Genomic DNA, 16,516 nt, shown 5'->3' with positions numbered 1-16,516 from the left:
AATTATACTGATGAACATTCTAAATTGAATAATTTGTCTAACTGATCATTTGCATGTTTTAAGAAAGCACTCTATTCTTTGTAAGGAGTTGTGGTGCTCAGTCTTCCTTATTCTGCAATGAATTCTGCATTTGCTTATTATTTAATATATTCTTATGTGTCCACTGTTGCATACTTCCATTACTGCATGCACACTTGGGTATCACATCTGCTACCTACCTATAATGGTACCATGATCTTCACAAGTTCCAACTAAGCTTACCCATAAAGACTATCAAAAAACACAGTCATGCCACCAACTACAGCTGGGAGACAAACAATGCTCCATTAAGTAGATTCCCCCAAACAGCCAGGTTAAAATGTTTGATACCCATCAGATTATCCAAAATAGGTTGGGTTTGGAGGTCAAGGACCCACCTTTCTTGTCATGGCAGGTGAATGCACAATGTCTAGGCTATGGCTGTGTGAACAGATAATGAGACAAAGGAGTTGGGGAGAAAACTTCAACAAATCCTCTTAACCTGAACACAGAAAATCTGTTCTATAAATTAGATGCCTTTGGAAGCACAAGGCCTAGCCAAAGTCCAGGAGCACAGCATTAAAGAATTGTTTGTTACAACAAGGACTCAAAGATACATATCCTTCAGATTACTGGGCCATTTGTTCTTTCTTTTAACTGTTCAAGCAGGAGCAGGATTATAGGGGGTAGTGCAGTTCACAGGTCACACCTGCCATGGTGTTACACTGCTCTGTCCCATCACTTTGCTGCACAGTATGGCACAACATTCCTGCCCATGGACTCTGTTGCATGTCTCCACATTGCTGCATTGTAACTTGTGTCATGTGTACCTTAACATTATAACATATGAAGACACCTGCTGCCTACCTAAGATGTGAGTGAAACTGCATGGCATCAAAGGTGTGTTTAATGCCACATTCCATGCTTATTCTATTGGGAGATGGATTAACTTATCATTTTCAAGTTATCACTAAATGTTGAATCATTCTATCAGTGTCATTTGGTCTGTAAATGTTAGGCAATAATTGGTGTGTTGGAGGGAACAGTAGATGAGAAAGGTCATAGTAACAGACACTACCTGAGCCACCTGGCATATCTTGATGCAAGCTACCAAGTACTGAAGAAGCAGTTTGTGATACCAAAGTGATCCAATATCTAGAGGATGACCATTCTACATTGTCTGAGATGTAATAGTGTCCCTGTATTGTTACCTGAGAAGGGGTCAATAACATACGTCTTACCTCCCATACCCCATAATGTCTATCCTCCATACACATTTCATCTGGTCTTGCATCTTTGCGTACTCATAATTTTGAATGCAAGTTTTGAAATGTATACCTTTATTCCCTTCCCAGTTCTACACCATAAAATACCTGTACAAATATTTACTTCGATTCCATCCATCATTGGTGAATTTCCCAGTTCACTCTGCAATTCCTTCATTTGTGTCTCTGCCATCCTGGACATACTTCTGTTTATATAACTATCCACTCTTTATTAGAGGGAGATAATTTATTTGAATGTTATGATATTTTATGAGAAGCTAACATCACTACTTGGTAAAGGTCTGATAGGGCATACTGGTTATCTTGACCTTATTAAGACATTCAAAACTATTATATATAATGGATTAGTTGACAAATTAAAAACATTAAACAGCAGCCCTTGTGTAAGTCAATGCATATAACACTGGTTAAACAACAAGCTAAGATGAAAGTTAGCTGTCTATCTGACTTAGCTTTGTACCAATGACACTTCTTTCTCAACTATTCTTCTGTGACATGAAAATGTGAAATGGACTGTGTATAACCATGTATATTGATAATTAGAAATTGAGTAATTCTTCAGTCGAATGTGATGAAGGTCTTCAGGATGTGCACAAGAAATACAAACCTGTGCAGTAGTAAAGATTTCACCTTTAGTGTCAGCAAGCAGACTGTATGACTTGGCAGAAAAGCCATAAATTATGATTGCAAAATAAGTGATCAAGTCATAAAATCAAATGAAAATGGTGGGCAACTATTCAAACTTTGACCAGAGTGCATCTTGCAAGTCAAAACAGCAGTTTTCTTTAGCTGATCTAATTCTAAACAAAAATTAAAAAAAAAAAAAATCATCTAGTCAGTTCAGGGAGATCATTGTACCCCTTTTCACCTCAAGGGTCTGACCTTTTGTTGAATACAGTGATGCATTTTGTAACATTCAAACAAGCAATCTGAAGCTACTTGAAAAGTGCAACAATTCCTGTTAAGAAAAGTCACAGGATCAAATAGCATAGACCATTTAGAAAAGCACAGGAACTATCAATATGTGCTGTTTTATAGAAACCACTGCCTGAATCATCAGGCTAGGTCTAGAACACACTACTGTGGGAACTATCACAAGGAAACTATTGTTGAAAATAAGTACCAGTATCAGGAAAAAAAAGTGACAGATATTATACAACATCCTCCAAGGTTATGGAATAGGCTTTCCCTTAGAATCAGAAATCATCTACTACTGTCTTCAAAAATAAATCTTGATACGTATATGAGATGTAACAAATATCAGCACTGGGTTATGATAAAAATAAGTTATGTCTTACCATAACATTCCATCTGTGTTGTTCATCTTCTTTCATTATCACTGATGAGTTCGGTTCCAAGCCCTCAGAACCAATTCGGCCTATTACCAAGCTTGCGCCAACCAAAAAAACTCTCGAGCTAAGTCTCTACCCAGAATGCCCTTCTCCCTGTTGCCTCAGATCGAGTTTGCTAAGAAAGGAAGTAAAGCCGAGGCTACTTCTACGCAAGTAGCCTAGTGCACCATTTAGATCCAAAGCATCCCCCAGGAGCCTTTGGAGGGGAAAAGGTCGGGGAAGTGATGAATGAAAGAAGATGAAAAACACAGATGGAACGTTATGGTCAGACATAACTTCTTTACCTGATGTTGTTAATCTTCTTTCCATTCATCACTGATGGGACAGAATCCCAAGCTACCTTGAGGTCCATGGGTGGCCCTTATGGAAGAACATTCCTGAGTACCATTGAACCAAAGGCAGCTCTCCCCCTGAGACTAGGTCCAATTTGTATTGACTGATAAAGGTATGAGGCTTAGCCCAAGTAGCTGCTGCACAGATGTCATCCATGGATGCCCTGGAATGGAAGGCTATAGAAGTTTCCATAGATCTAGTGGTGTGGTCTTTAACTTTTGGCATAGATTCATTATGGAGGGAATAGGTGACACATATGCAGTCCCTTAGCCATCTTGATAATGTAACTTTGGAAACAGCTTCTCCCATTTTGGGTCCCAAAAAGGAGATGAAAAGCTGTTCAGATTTACGGATAGGTTTGGTTCTGTCTAGGTAAAATCTTAATTGTCTATGTACATCTAAGGTGTGAAGGCAATACTCTCCTCTATTGGCAAAACTTGAAAAAAACACTATTAGATCAATGGACTGGTTAATAGAGAATTCAGAAACAACTTTGGGAAGAAAGGATGGATTTGTCCAAAGTGACACTCTGTCTTTATGAAAGACCAGGTAGGGCCTCTTGATACACAATGCCTGCAGCTCTGAAACTCTTCTGACAGAGGTAATGGCTACCAGGAACAAAGATTTCCAAGGCAAAAACTTTAGGTCACACTTAGCAGCAGGATCAAAGGGCTTTTGAGTCAAAGACTGGAGAACTAAAGTGAGGTTCCATGGTTCTATGGGCTATCTGAAAGGAGGCCTGAGATGAGAGGTCCCTTTGAGGAAAGCCTTGCAGAGGCTTAAAGAGATAAGCGGGGTGCCATCTATACCATTGTGGAAGTTGGAAATTGCCACTAGATGCACTTGTACTGTAGAGGTAGAGGCACCGTTATCAAAAAACTTAGTCAAGTATTGAAGCACTGCAGTAATTGGAGCCGAATATGGGTCTAGCATGTTATCCATGGACCAAACGGAAAACCTTTTCTATTTATCCTGATATAATCTTTTGGTGGATGGTTTGTGAGAGGCCAGAATGATGTCTCAAACAGGTGAGGAGAGATTAACTTGCCTGGCGACTAGCGGAAGTGGAGAAACCAAGCTGTCAGCTTGAGAGTTGACAGATTTGGGTGACTCAACCCCTGCGGGTGAGTGATCAGATCTGGTAGAGGGGCCAGAATCCATGGTGGGTATACTAGGTGAGGCCAAAGAAAGGGGAACCAAACTTATTGAGGCGAGAATGGGGCTATGAGGATAACCTTGTATCTCAACCAAAGAGCTTTCTTTAGAAATTGTGGGATAAGAGGAATGGGAGGATATGTGTAGAGAAGTCCCGTGGGCCAATCATGGATCAGAGCATCCCTCGGTGACTCCCCCTCTGGGGGAAGTAGGGCAAAGTAGCTGCTGCACTTGGTGTTTGATGGGGAGGCAAAAAGATTGCAACAAGGCTATCCCCAAGGGCTGAAGATTACAGATGTCACCTTGGGATTGAAGCATCACTTGTGAGGCATGAGGATGCATCTGCTCAGTTTGTCCGCAATCATGGTGGAGCTCCCCGGAATATGCATTGCTATCAGAAAGTGGTTAGAAGCTATTGCCCACTGCCAAATTCTCATGGCTTCTCGACATAGAGGGTAGGACTTGGTTCCTCCTTGCTTGTTGATGTACTAGACCACTGATATATTGTCTGATTGAATTGCAATTGTCCCAGAGGGCAGAGCCAAATGGAAGGTCTGCAATGCTAACAGCACAGCTCTCAGTTCTAGAATATTGATAGGCAGGTGGGCCTCCGAGGTGGACTAGAAGAACTTCCCTTGCAGAGGCTGATGTTTGAGAAAGAATCACTCAGATTGGAAGCTTCAGTCGATGGAGTCTGTGAAGAGGGGATGATACCAGACAGGGCTGAGCATTCAACACTGCTCCAATAAACCGTATTTGTTGTGTAGGGATAAGATTTGATTTCTCCTAATATATTGTTATTCACAACAATTTTGCCAGAGAGAGAGAGAGAGAGAGTATGTTGTAGCACAGTTACTGGAAGATGCTTGGTGGGGGTTGTAAGGAGCCAGTCATCTAGATATGGATACACCCAGAATCCATTTAGTCTCAAGTAAGCTGTTACCACTGCCATTCATTTCTGGGGGCTGTAGGGAGACCAAGCAGCAGGGCGTGGAAGTGGTAATGACTGGCTCCTAGCCAGAAGTGAAGCAGACTCCTGGAGCATTTGTCCATCTTGATGTAGTAATACGCATCCTGGAGATCTATAGAGCACATTCAATTGCTTTCTCTTAAAAAGGGAAGGATGGACTGAACCGTGACCATCTGGAATTTGGTGTGTGTGACAGACTTATTTAAGTTGCTGAGATCCAAAATGAGTCTTCAGTCCCCTGTCTTTTTTGTCACCAAATAGAATCTCGAGTAAAATCCGGATCCATGCTGGTTTGATGGGACTGGTTAGATGGCTCTTTTTTTGAGTAGCTTTATAATCACTGAATATGCTTCTCCCCTTTGACTAGGTGGAATGTTGGGAAGTTTTCTTGGAAATTGTGGCTGACAAGAAAGGGGAATGGTGTAATCTCTAGTGATAATATTCTGCACCCAACGATCGGTGGTGATAGATTGCCAGGCAGCTTGGAGCAGAGAGAAATGACCCCTGACTACTTCCAGAAGTAAGCAATCGGGCCGACACTCAGGAACGTTGATAAGGCTGTCCAGAGAAGGAGTCCCTGGAGCCTTGGTTGTGAGGACCCCCTCTGCCTATATAGGGGCATCTTCCAGAATCATTACCCCCTCTGCTTCTGGGAGTATCATCACCACATGCAGCATGAAAAGGACCCTGAGATTTCTTATGCCACATTTTCCCACTCCTCTGATTCCTGGAAAAGGTATGTTGAGGGTTGGAACAACATAGGCCTACAGCAGGCAGGGGGTTTTCCATCTTATTCATACCTGGCTAGCATATCCTTCACTTTGGAGTCAAAAAGGGATGAAGCTTTGATGGGAGCATTCAGAAAGGAAGACTTAAAGGGATCCGTGAGGTCACAGATGCGCATACAGGCATGACGCCTTATAAAAATGCCCAAACCTGCTGCTCTAGATGCCCTTTCAGTCACGTGTGAGAGCAACCTCATGGACAAGTTGGATATTGATCCGGGGGTTGCTAGCTGTGAGGCCACTTTGTCCCTGACCTCGTCAGACAACTGTCCTGTGAGTGTCCCAGAGAGTTTGGAGATCAAGTCCCTCTGGAGCCTAGTAAAATGTGCCAAATAATTCAGGGGAGCATATAGCAAAGGTCCCTGATGCAAAAGCATGCTTTCCAAGTCTGTCCACTGCCTGGGACTCCCTGTTGGGTGGGTGGACAGTGGGACTTTCCTCAGCCAAGTCCTTTTTGTGGCCACTGCCACCACCATAGCATCAACTGGTAACCCTTTGGACCAGTGGGGATTTTACACAGGAGGGAAAAGAATTTTGTCTAATATCTGGGGGATTGCCTCAATGGAATCAGGGTTCTTCCATGCATGCTGCACAATGAGCTGAATGAGCTCGTCGGCAGGTGGGGTCACCCAAGAGGTAGAAGGCCAGGCACGAAAAGCCTGCAGGAACACAAACTCCTTAGATGAAAGGTTGGAGGGTTTCCAGTCACCTCTCTGCTTTAACATCTCCAGATATCTCTGAAGGAGACATCATCAGGAAGTGACTGTGAGGACCCTTCACCATCATTGTAATCCATGTCTTCCATTAAGAACTCCTCAGGTGAGTCCAAGTGCTTCCTCTTGCATGTCTTCATTTGAGTGGGCTCCTCAGTGGGGGTCTCTGAGGAGGACTTTGAAGAGTGGGTACCCTGAGCAGGGGAGTCCTGCGGCTTTTCCCAGGGGGTGGTCTGTGACAGCTGTAGCTTAGGGGGTAAAAAACTGGTGTTCCGACATCATAGGAGTGCTGCCAGAAGCAAGATCCCTCTCCGAGCAAAAGGCAGGCCTATCTGAAGAGGAAGGGACCCCATTACTGACATAGACAAACTCGGGACCAGGGTCACACCCTGATCCAATGGACCCTCCCACATGGAAGGAGCCTCAAGTAGGATCTGTGTGGATGCAGCCATCAGCACTGAGGAGGGAACCAAGAAGAAAGTCAGCACCATACCCTGAGCCAAAATGCCCGTCCCCCAATCTCAAGATTGAGGAAGGACCGGCTCAGCGGGAACCAAAGACCAAAGGGACAAACTGACAATGGGTTCCAAGAAGGATGTCAGAGCAGAAGGCTTTAGAACCGAGATGGTTGAAAGAGGAGTGTAATATGGAGTCCGTGGATAATGCAACCCAATTCCTGGAGGTGGATGGGTTTTAGAAAGTATAGGAATCCCCCTGGCTACCAACAGCTGGTCCACAAGACACACCACATCACGTTCCAAAAGGCTCCTGGTGGATCTAGTGGATACTCCAGACAGAGTCAAAACGTTTGAGAAATGGGCAATATGCTTGGCCCAGAAATGGGTCTATGGAGGAGGAGTATCGGGTCAATGATGCATGGTCTGCTGGTACTGAAGTCTCTAGTTTCAAGACCAGAAGCAAAGGGGTCAGATCCAGTGAGGTTGGTACAATGCTCGGTGCCAAAGTAGCACTGCGAGCCAAAATGGTCGGTTCCAAAATGGAAACAGATGTTGTAGTCGAAGGTGTGCCCTGAGCTGAAGTAGCTACAAGTGCTGAAGTCAAAATGGGGTAGGAAGATCTATGATCGGTGCTGGAGGCAGGATGTGTGCCAAAACAGGCATCGCTATCGAAGTTTTTGAGATGGTCGGAGCCGAGGAAGGCAGAGTCAAAGAGGCAGATTTATGCTATGATGATAACTTAGGGATCTTAGAGTTCCCAGGTTTGCTCTGATCACCCAATGGTGAAGAAGGAACAGAACAGGATCTCTTTTTGTCCTTAGAAAGAGGGGTTGAGACCTCCATCGCAGAAATAGCCTCTGAGAATGGAGACTTGAGTAACCTCTTCAGAATGAGTTTATTTTTGTGCTCATTAAGAGTGCATTGGTTGAAGCTTTGACAAATATCACATGGAGGCTGCACCGAAAGGTGGGCCACTCCCTAACAGTATACACAGTCATCATGCGAATCACTGTTAGGTAACTTGCCCTTACAAGAAGTACAATGCTTAAAGCCTGAGGTACCCTTCTTATCTGACATCTTAGTAGAAAAGGACAGCACAACCAACTGTATAATCTAACAATAATGAAGTCAATTCCATTCAAAACAATCACAAGAAAATCACCAATATAACAATACACAGAATGAAGAGAAGAAAGGGAAATACCTGAATAAAGATAAAAGCTAACAGGTTAAGCAAGAGAAAACAATACCAGCTATGGTACTGAAGACATACCACAAGGGCAAGGGAAAAGGTTGTACCAACTATGGTACTTGATGTTTACCAATGGTAACAATGGATAGAGTGGAAAGAATAAGGTTAGACCAAAGAAAAGATACTAACAATACTAAAGGTTTGGTAAAATATGAAGATATCCAAAATTTTTACACAAATATCAAAAAAGATTTCACTTAGCTGACAGCTCAGCTGAAATGCGGCTTTATGGCTATGTGGCAAACGAGATCTGAGGTAACAGGGAGAAGGGCATTCTGGGTAGAGACTAAGCTCAAGAGGTTTTTTGGCTGGCGTGAGCTTGATAATAGGCTGACTTGATTCCAAAGGCGTGGAACTGAACCCATCAGTGATGAATGGAAAGAAGATTAACAACATCAGGTTCAAGCTTATTGAAGGCCACTAGGTCACAAGCTTCACAATCAAACCTACAAATTTATGATTTGTGCTAATCTTTGCATTCCATGTTCCTCTGGTGGTCCATGGCATCTCTTGTACCTTTTTAGTACATTTACTTTTATTGCCCCTGCAGCTATTACATGAGTTCATATGTCTTGGCACAGGTATGCTGGGAGGCATAATGAGTTTATGTTGTCATGTTGTCATTCCAGCTGTTATTTCCATTTCCAATATTGCTGGTTTTCACTGAAGCAGTGTTATGTTTTTTTTTCTCAAAACAATATTTTAGTGGCAGTCCTGTCACATTTGTTAGCAACTGTCGAATAATCATTACCTGTCCACACTCTGTATGTGCTGTCTCACACCCATGGCATCTGGTTCCAAATTCTGTTTTGCTGGATATTTCAGGCCCTCTTCCCATCTGTGCACCTGATGCAGCAGCATAATGGACTATTTCTGTTTTCTCTGAGCATACCATTTTAGTCTTTAGCGGTTAGGGGTCGCCACAGCGGAACTCCAGTCTGCTAATGATTGGCAGTGGATTTTTATGGTGCTGAGTTGCCAGCCCAAAGCCCAACCTTCAAAGAAGGCACACCAATTCACGCACACACCTACCTGCATATCTTTAAACATCACATGACCATGAGAAGGACATGCAGACGCCACACAGAAGGTGCTCCAGCCGAGAATCGAACAGGAGAACCTCTTGCTGTGAGGCAGCAATGCTAACCACTGCACCACTGCGGCTGTTCTCTGAGCATACCATGTTTTCATAAAAATAAATAAATAAAACTGTATCAACCCAGCACCCTATTCAGTATCATGCTCATATCTATTTTTATACTAATTTTACAGATTCAGCCCACTTTTTCACTGCACAGCTCTTTTCAGTGATGCATGTACCATGCACAGTATAGAGTATCACTGCAGCAAAGACATGAATCACATCCATTTTGTTTGTTCTGCATCTGCAGTTGGTTGCACAAGTGCACTGCTGGAGTATGCAGATGCTTCATTCACTGTTCCCAATAATCAGTGCACTTCCTGTACATGAGTACATCATATAATGCTTACACCACATGAGAGATCACTGTGCATGTCCTACAACTTTAACTTAGACAGTACTGTTAAGAGAGATCACAGAGGTAGAATTTTCTGAATTATTAATCCAGTACAGTTGCTTTCAAGGAAACAGGACATCTCATACTCCTTCTGAATCTATGGAATTATTTTAATATTTTCTGAAAAAAATATTAGGTTAAAAGGATAACATTTTATAATAAACATATATAAGATAAAATGCAGAAATAGCATGCAATATTAAGAGATTTTGTGTATATTAACAGTATAATGTTATTACATTGCATGTAAACATTTCTGGTATCATTGCCAACAGGTTTTTGTACAACAAATGTATCACATTTAGTTATGCTTTTAAAATACACATATTACAAATAAAAGCACATCATAGAAATAAAAGACCATCAGTGGAATTCAATAAACTCTGTATAGGCTTCACTCAAAGCCTGCACAGAGGTTACGCATTTGTGCAGAGCAGCAGAGGTAATTACATATTCATGCTGTGTACCACATTTAAACAGAAACAAGTATGGCTTCATGGCTGAGGTGGCATATTCTTTTACATGCAGACAAATGGCCTGGTATTAATGACAGGACAACCATCACCCCTGTGGTAAAATTGAAGGCCCTTGAAAGGAAAGGAATAGCACAAAGTCTAACTTTTTAGAACAAATAACTTGCTGTGTTAGGTGCATCCTTGCTATTCTTGATGTTTGACTTTCAGGACACTAACATTAGGTCCTTTAACAGTTTTGTTTTACCTTAACTTCCATTTCTTTTGTAGACAGAATGAATTACATGCTTTTACACATTTTCACTTACCATCCTTGTAAAAAAGTTTAAAAGTTTTAGTTTGCAATAATAGCTACAAAAGGGTTAATTATGCTGCATGACCTAATATTTTAGCTGGTTCTCTGTGTCCAATAGAATTGATCTAACATGTATTTAAATGACAATGGTGCACATTAACTTTTGTCTGATGAAGTTAACATCGGTTTAACGAAAGTGCTTATGGATTTTACTGTTTTTTTTTATTTTTATTTGTTATTAAACTACATTTTTATACAGCATCTCATGTCTAGTGATTTTTGGGACTCTTCCTGCCAGTGTTTTTGCTTTTGTTGGTCTGTTTTTGGTGTGTTTCTTATTTCTGGAATACGTTCTGTATGTTACCAGATTGATAAGTGTGCAATGTGTAGTATGTGGTGGTTGTGTTCCAATGTGCAGGCATATTTTAAGAGACAACTAAACAAACTTTATGCAAACAGATGTCCACAATACTACAAGTATTTGGAAATCTGAAGGTGTATTGTCATTCTAAAGATGTACATGGTATAACACACAACATGTGTTATGTTGTTCCAACGTGCAGGCATATTTTAAGAGACAGCTAAACAAACTTTATGCAAACAGATGTCCACAATACTACAAGTATTTGGAAATCTGAAGGTGTATTGTCATTCTAAAGATGTACATGGTATATCACACATTTGTTATGCATTTCTGTAGTGCAGTTGATATATTTGTGAACAAGTACTGAGAGACCAGGGTTGCAGTACAGGGGGTGAGGTAACATATGGCTGCATTGTAAATATGTGATATATTCTTAGATAGAGCCTTCATTTTCTTATATTTTCACATTTACTTTCATGGCATGAACATTAAATGGACAGTGAACAAAGCTAATACATGCTATTATTTACTTTGCATAGTGCAATGGAGAGCAGCAGGTTTGTGTTATAGCCGGCAAAGTGTGCATGCATGATACACATTTTTATTGCTATCCTTGTTTATGCAGAGTTAAGCAGTGCAAAGACACGAGGCTCATTATTAAAATTATGAGAGTTAGTACTGAGTATATGGAACACACCAGCTCCATAGCAGACTCTGTGGCAGCAGGTGTAAATGCATTAACGCATTCCTTTTTTGAGCCCAGATGATATAGGGCTTGAATCCAGGAAAATGTAATACTTTTAAATCAGTATTGATAATGCTATGAAAGTTTACTTTATATTCACTGTGTGTTACTGTATTTTGACATAGTACAGCATGTTTAAGTGGCATTGTACCGAGCTAACTGTACAACTGAAGAGCCGTTCACTATTGCTTGGCATTGGTGCACAAGATCAAACTCTGTACAAACAAAGATGCCAAAAAGTGAAGGGCTCTGTTAGTTTTCTTGGTACTTATGTGTGTAGGTGTTAAAATGAGGTAGCTAGGAAAGTGGTGAAATAGGAAGCAAGCAGGGGGAAGAACAAAGGGAAAGCATTATAGGAATTTGCAGGAGGGAGGTAGGAAAGAACCATAGCTATCCATTTTTTTAACAATGTAAACTGAAAATATGTACAGAATTGTAGCTGAATCTGGACTGTTACCTCCACAAAGGGGAGTGACAACAATGCAATCCTGTTGTATAGCCAATTGGACCAAATCAAGTGTGCCAAGAAGACACATTTGCCAAATGGAGAGCTATGTATGGGACTATATATATATATATATATATATATATATATATATATTTTTTGGGGGGGACAGGTACAGATTTTTTTTTACTTCAGTAAGAGAGGAATGCTGAGTAAGATATTTTGGCTTTTCTGGATGAGGTAAGTTGGATGGGTGAGGAAGCAAATGCAAACAAAGAGGACAAACAAGACAAGACACAGGGATGGTGAGGGGATTCAAAAGTTTGGGGGACCCAATGATTGGAGTAGGGGAGGAAACAAAGCAAGCTTGTGTCCATTAAACATGGGGACAGTGAGAATCTAGTTCTCACCTGCAGGACTGTCATCGCTGTCCCCTTACTCCACTGTCTCCAGGAATGCTTGATGTCTTTTCCTCCTATGGACCATGAGGGACAGCAGTCTGTCCATCTGGTATAAGGATACACCAATGGTGTGGTGTATGACCCTACACATCAACCCTGGCATCTCCAGGCAGGTGATGAAATCCCTACCCCTGCCATTATGCCAGGAGGGTACTACAGCATCAGCTGCCAGGGTAGTGCTACCTAGGGGTGCAGGTAGTGCAGGGACAGCAGAGGCAGTACTGCCAGGTTGGGTCCCAGAGATACTCTGGGCATCGGTACTGGAGCCAGTGGAGTAGGGGCAGGCTGACTCATTGAGGTTGACTCACCTTGCATTTATTGATTTGTTACAGATGGATGGGGTGGAGACATTCTGATGACACATAATAGAAAATAAAAAAGAGGTAAGGGTTGGGGTGAGAGAAAAAAATATATAAAATTAGTACCATCATATGTGACATACAATGCATTATCTCAATTATACAACTATTTTATCTGAACTATCATATTTATGTATATATCCTAACAACTACAAACTATAATTATGACTACAGTTTTACACAACTCCTACAGTTGGTCTGTGCTACAGACTTATGCATGCATACTTGCTTTTACAGTTAGGATATGCAAGCTTACTTTGTTACTACAATATAGAAAACATAAATATCTATCATCAGCTTTTAAAGCTACAATAATGCTTCTCTTGTGCTGTATACAAAACACTTGCTTCCCTCAGTCTCTCCAAATGATCAGCATGAGCCTGCTGATTCAACTCAGTTTCAGGATTAGATGTGAAAAGGAAAAAAAGAACAGAAGAGCATTATGCATATCAGTCTTACCTATATTTAGCTTTCTATGTATGATATGTTCTCTTTATTAGCATACTTAGACAACTGTAGGATGTGACTAGTTTGAAAATCATCCAACCACTGGTTGAGCATATCCCTCTTGCACCTTTTTATGTCATTGAAATGGTGCCTACATTGTTCTCCAGTGTGTGGGATGTCAGTTGAACTGGATACAGCCTTGGCCAGAGTATTCCAAGCCTCTGACTTGTACTTGGAGCCAGAATAGTCCCCCTGCAGCCAAGCCTCAGACTTTTACTGGGAGCCAGAATAGTCCCTCTGCAGAAGCCTTTGGCTGTGGTGTTTTACCAAGAATCCAATAAATATCCTGGACTCATAAACACCCCACTTCTGACCCTTAAATTGGCCACCTTACCTTCTTATACCAGATATGTCTAATCCCAAAATTAGAGCAATGGCAAATGATGGTTTCCTGCCAATTCCTGTTAACAAATTTACTGGTAGTGTGCAAACCTGAGAAAGAATGCCAACTGCATTTACAAGATGTTAAGCAGAGAGCTACAGTGCCAACCAGGGAAGAAAGCAAGTTTTGAAATTGGAAGGTTAATCTAACACTTGACATTAGTTTGAGGGGTGCCTGCTGCTGTAACTGTTAGAAGATTTAACTTTCCAAACATGCACTGGGGGTGTAAATTTCATGAACTGACACATTTTTAGTTTGGTTTTATACACTGATAAAATTGATTTTTATAAACCTGTGCATAAGGAACAAATCATTTTTTCACAGTGGTGATTTTACATCTTTGCCAGAGAAGAAGTGCTTCTCAGATACAGTCATGAATCATTGATAAATACAGATGACAGATTGAGATGTTAACCATGTATTTGGTTGACCTGACAAGGTCCTTGTATATACATTTACATATATGTAAGTGCAAAGGACATCCACGTCCAGATAACAGAATTATACTTACACACACATAATATATATTATACCTTCAGTCATACATCTGAAAACAAAGTAAGGGTGTCTTATCCATCATACATACAATTCATATCAGCTCCAATATTTATAATAATGTCTACAGTGTTATAAGTGAGATAAGTTATAATGTGAAATGGAATAAAAGTAAAAATGTCTGGAATTGCCTGTATTAGAAACCAGGACCATCTGTATTACAGCTTTACACTTACACCTTCTGCCACAGGAATAGTTAAATGACAGTTGCATAATTCCCTGCTCATTCTTAAATTCTGTGTGTAAACTGCTGGTGTTGCATGATGGAAAGTAAAAACTGCAACAATGTATCCTTTTTGACCTTTACACCTGTCTACACCCTGACTGCAGGTGCTCTGTCTGCTTTCTGTGTAGGCCACTAGTCCAGGTTTGTGCAGTGCCCAATAGAATTAATAAAATGTATCCATTTTAAATTGTTGACTGTCTGCATCTTGTCTGCATCCTATCTGCAGATCTTCAATGGCTGTAGATACTGTGGAAGCTTGCTAGCTGCCACACAACATTGCTTATTGGCATTGTGCGATGGACAGCAAAAACTGCAGCAATGTATCCTTTTGACCTTTACACTGCTATGCCCTGTCTGCAGGTGTTCTGCCTGCTTACTGTGTGGGCCACTATTCCAGGTTTGTGTGCTGTTAAGCATCATACAGACAAGAGAAGCACAACTATAATTGACATTCATTGTGTTTCTCCATTTACCTTATTTGCACTAAGCCATGCACTGCACAAACACTGGCATTAAAAAACCCTGAAAATTATGAGAAAGGAAGACAATAAATCTATTAAATAAACAGCAACACAAACAATTTATGTTAGTGCACATGACATATTTCACATAGACCTGGATTTGAACTCTCACTGCAAAGAACCTTCAAAACACAATAAGGGTGTCTTATTCATGTTTGCCACGCAAACAGTTTTGCAGCAGAGAACTGAAATCATTGTGTATATAACCAACTGCAACATCATCCGCAGTACTAACAAAACATACGACAGTTGTTTGTGCATGTATTCATTTCAGAAATAGTGCAATGAGTTATCACACAACCATTTCTGACTTTTTTTGTATAAATACATCTTCTGTCTTATCTCTCTCTGTGTTTGTTGACAATTCTTGTCTTATCTGACCAGTAATCTGAGACATGCAGTCTGTAAGGCATTCTGTATCATTGTCTTTAAAATATGTGAGGATATTAAATGGCAGTAATATACAGTTCTCAAGAAATGAAGGTGAGGTTGGATATCACTGAACAGAAGCTGTGAAATGTGTGCTGCTTACTTACATTTAAAAATTTGATACAATTACTTCTACACTTTGTAAGTCTAACCTGGCTGACATACCCACTGGAGGTAGGGGAGTCTGAATTTCTGTTGTGTTTTCCTTTTCCCTATCAATAAGCATCCACAGTTACAATCCATTAGCAACAAACACTGAGGGAGTGTCTGAACTATATTTATATCTGCTACACAGAGCCATATATTTGGGATTCAGAAATTCTAATGACTTCACATCTCAATTGCATCTTCACCATGCTCACAGCCCCAAATCTACACTATAAAAAGAGAAACATGTAGCTAGGGAATCTGAAGGTGAGGAGAGTTTGTTTATGTGTATAACACAGAAGAAGATATCACTTTGGGATTTATCTGCAAAGAAGACTACTAATCTTGATAAGGTATGCTTGCATTTTTATTCCATATACCGCATATGCTGTAATGTCAGTAAGAAATAAGGTATGCTTGCATTTTTATTCTATATACTGCATATGCTGTAATGTCAGTAAGAAAAAAAAAATATATATATATATATATATATATATATATATATATATATATACATTAGCAAGTGCTAGTTTTATCTCTATCCATTTCTTAGAATTGTAGTAATAGCATAGGTTTGTCAGGGCATTTTACCTTCTCCTATGCACAACCTTATTAACTCTCATCACAAGGGCTAGTGTTATAACATTTTTTCTCTGTATGCTCTTTTAATGTTACACCCATGAAATGTAAATGTCCTATCAATGAGACAGGGGTATTAGCCTTCTTGGATGGACCATGCTCACCTCT

This window comes from Protopterus annectens, chromosome 8.part1, assembly GCF_019279795.1.
Source record: "Protopterus annectens isolate FY-2018-M chromosome 8.part1, PAN1.0, whole genome shotgun sequence".
NCBI lineage: Eukaryota > Metazoa > Chordata > Ceratodontiformes > Protopteridae > Protopterus > Protopterus annectens.
The sequence above is the reverse complement of the archived record's forward strand: the minus strand, read 5'-3'. Positions refer to the sequence as shown.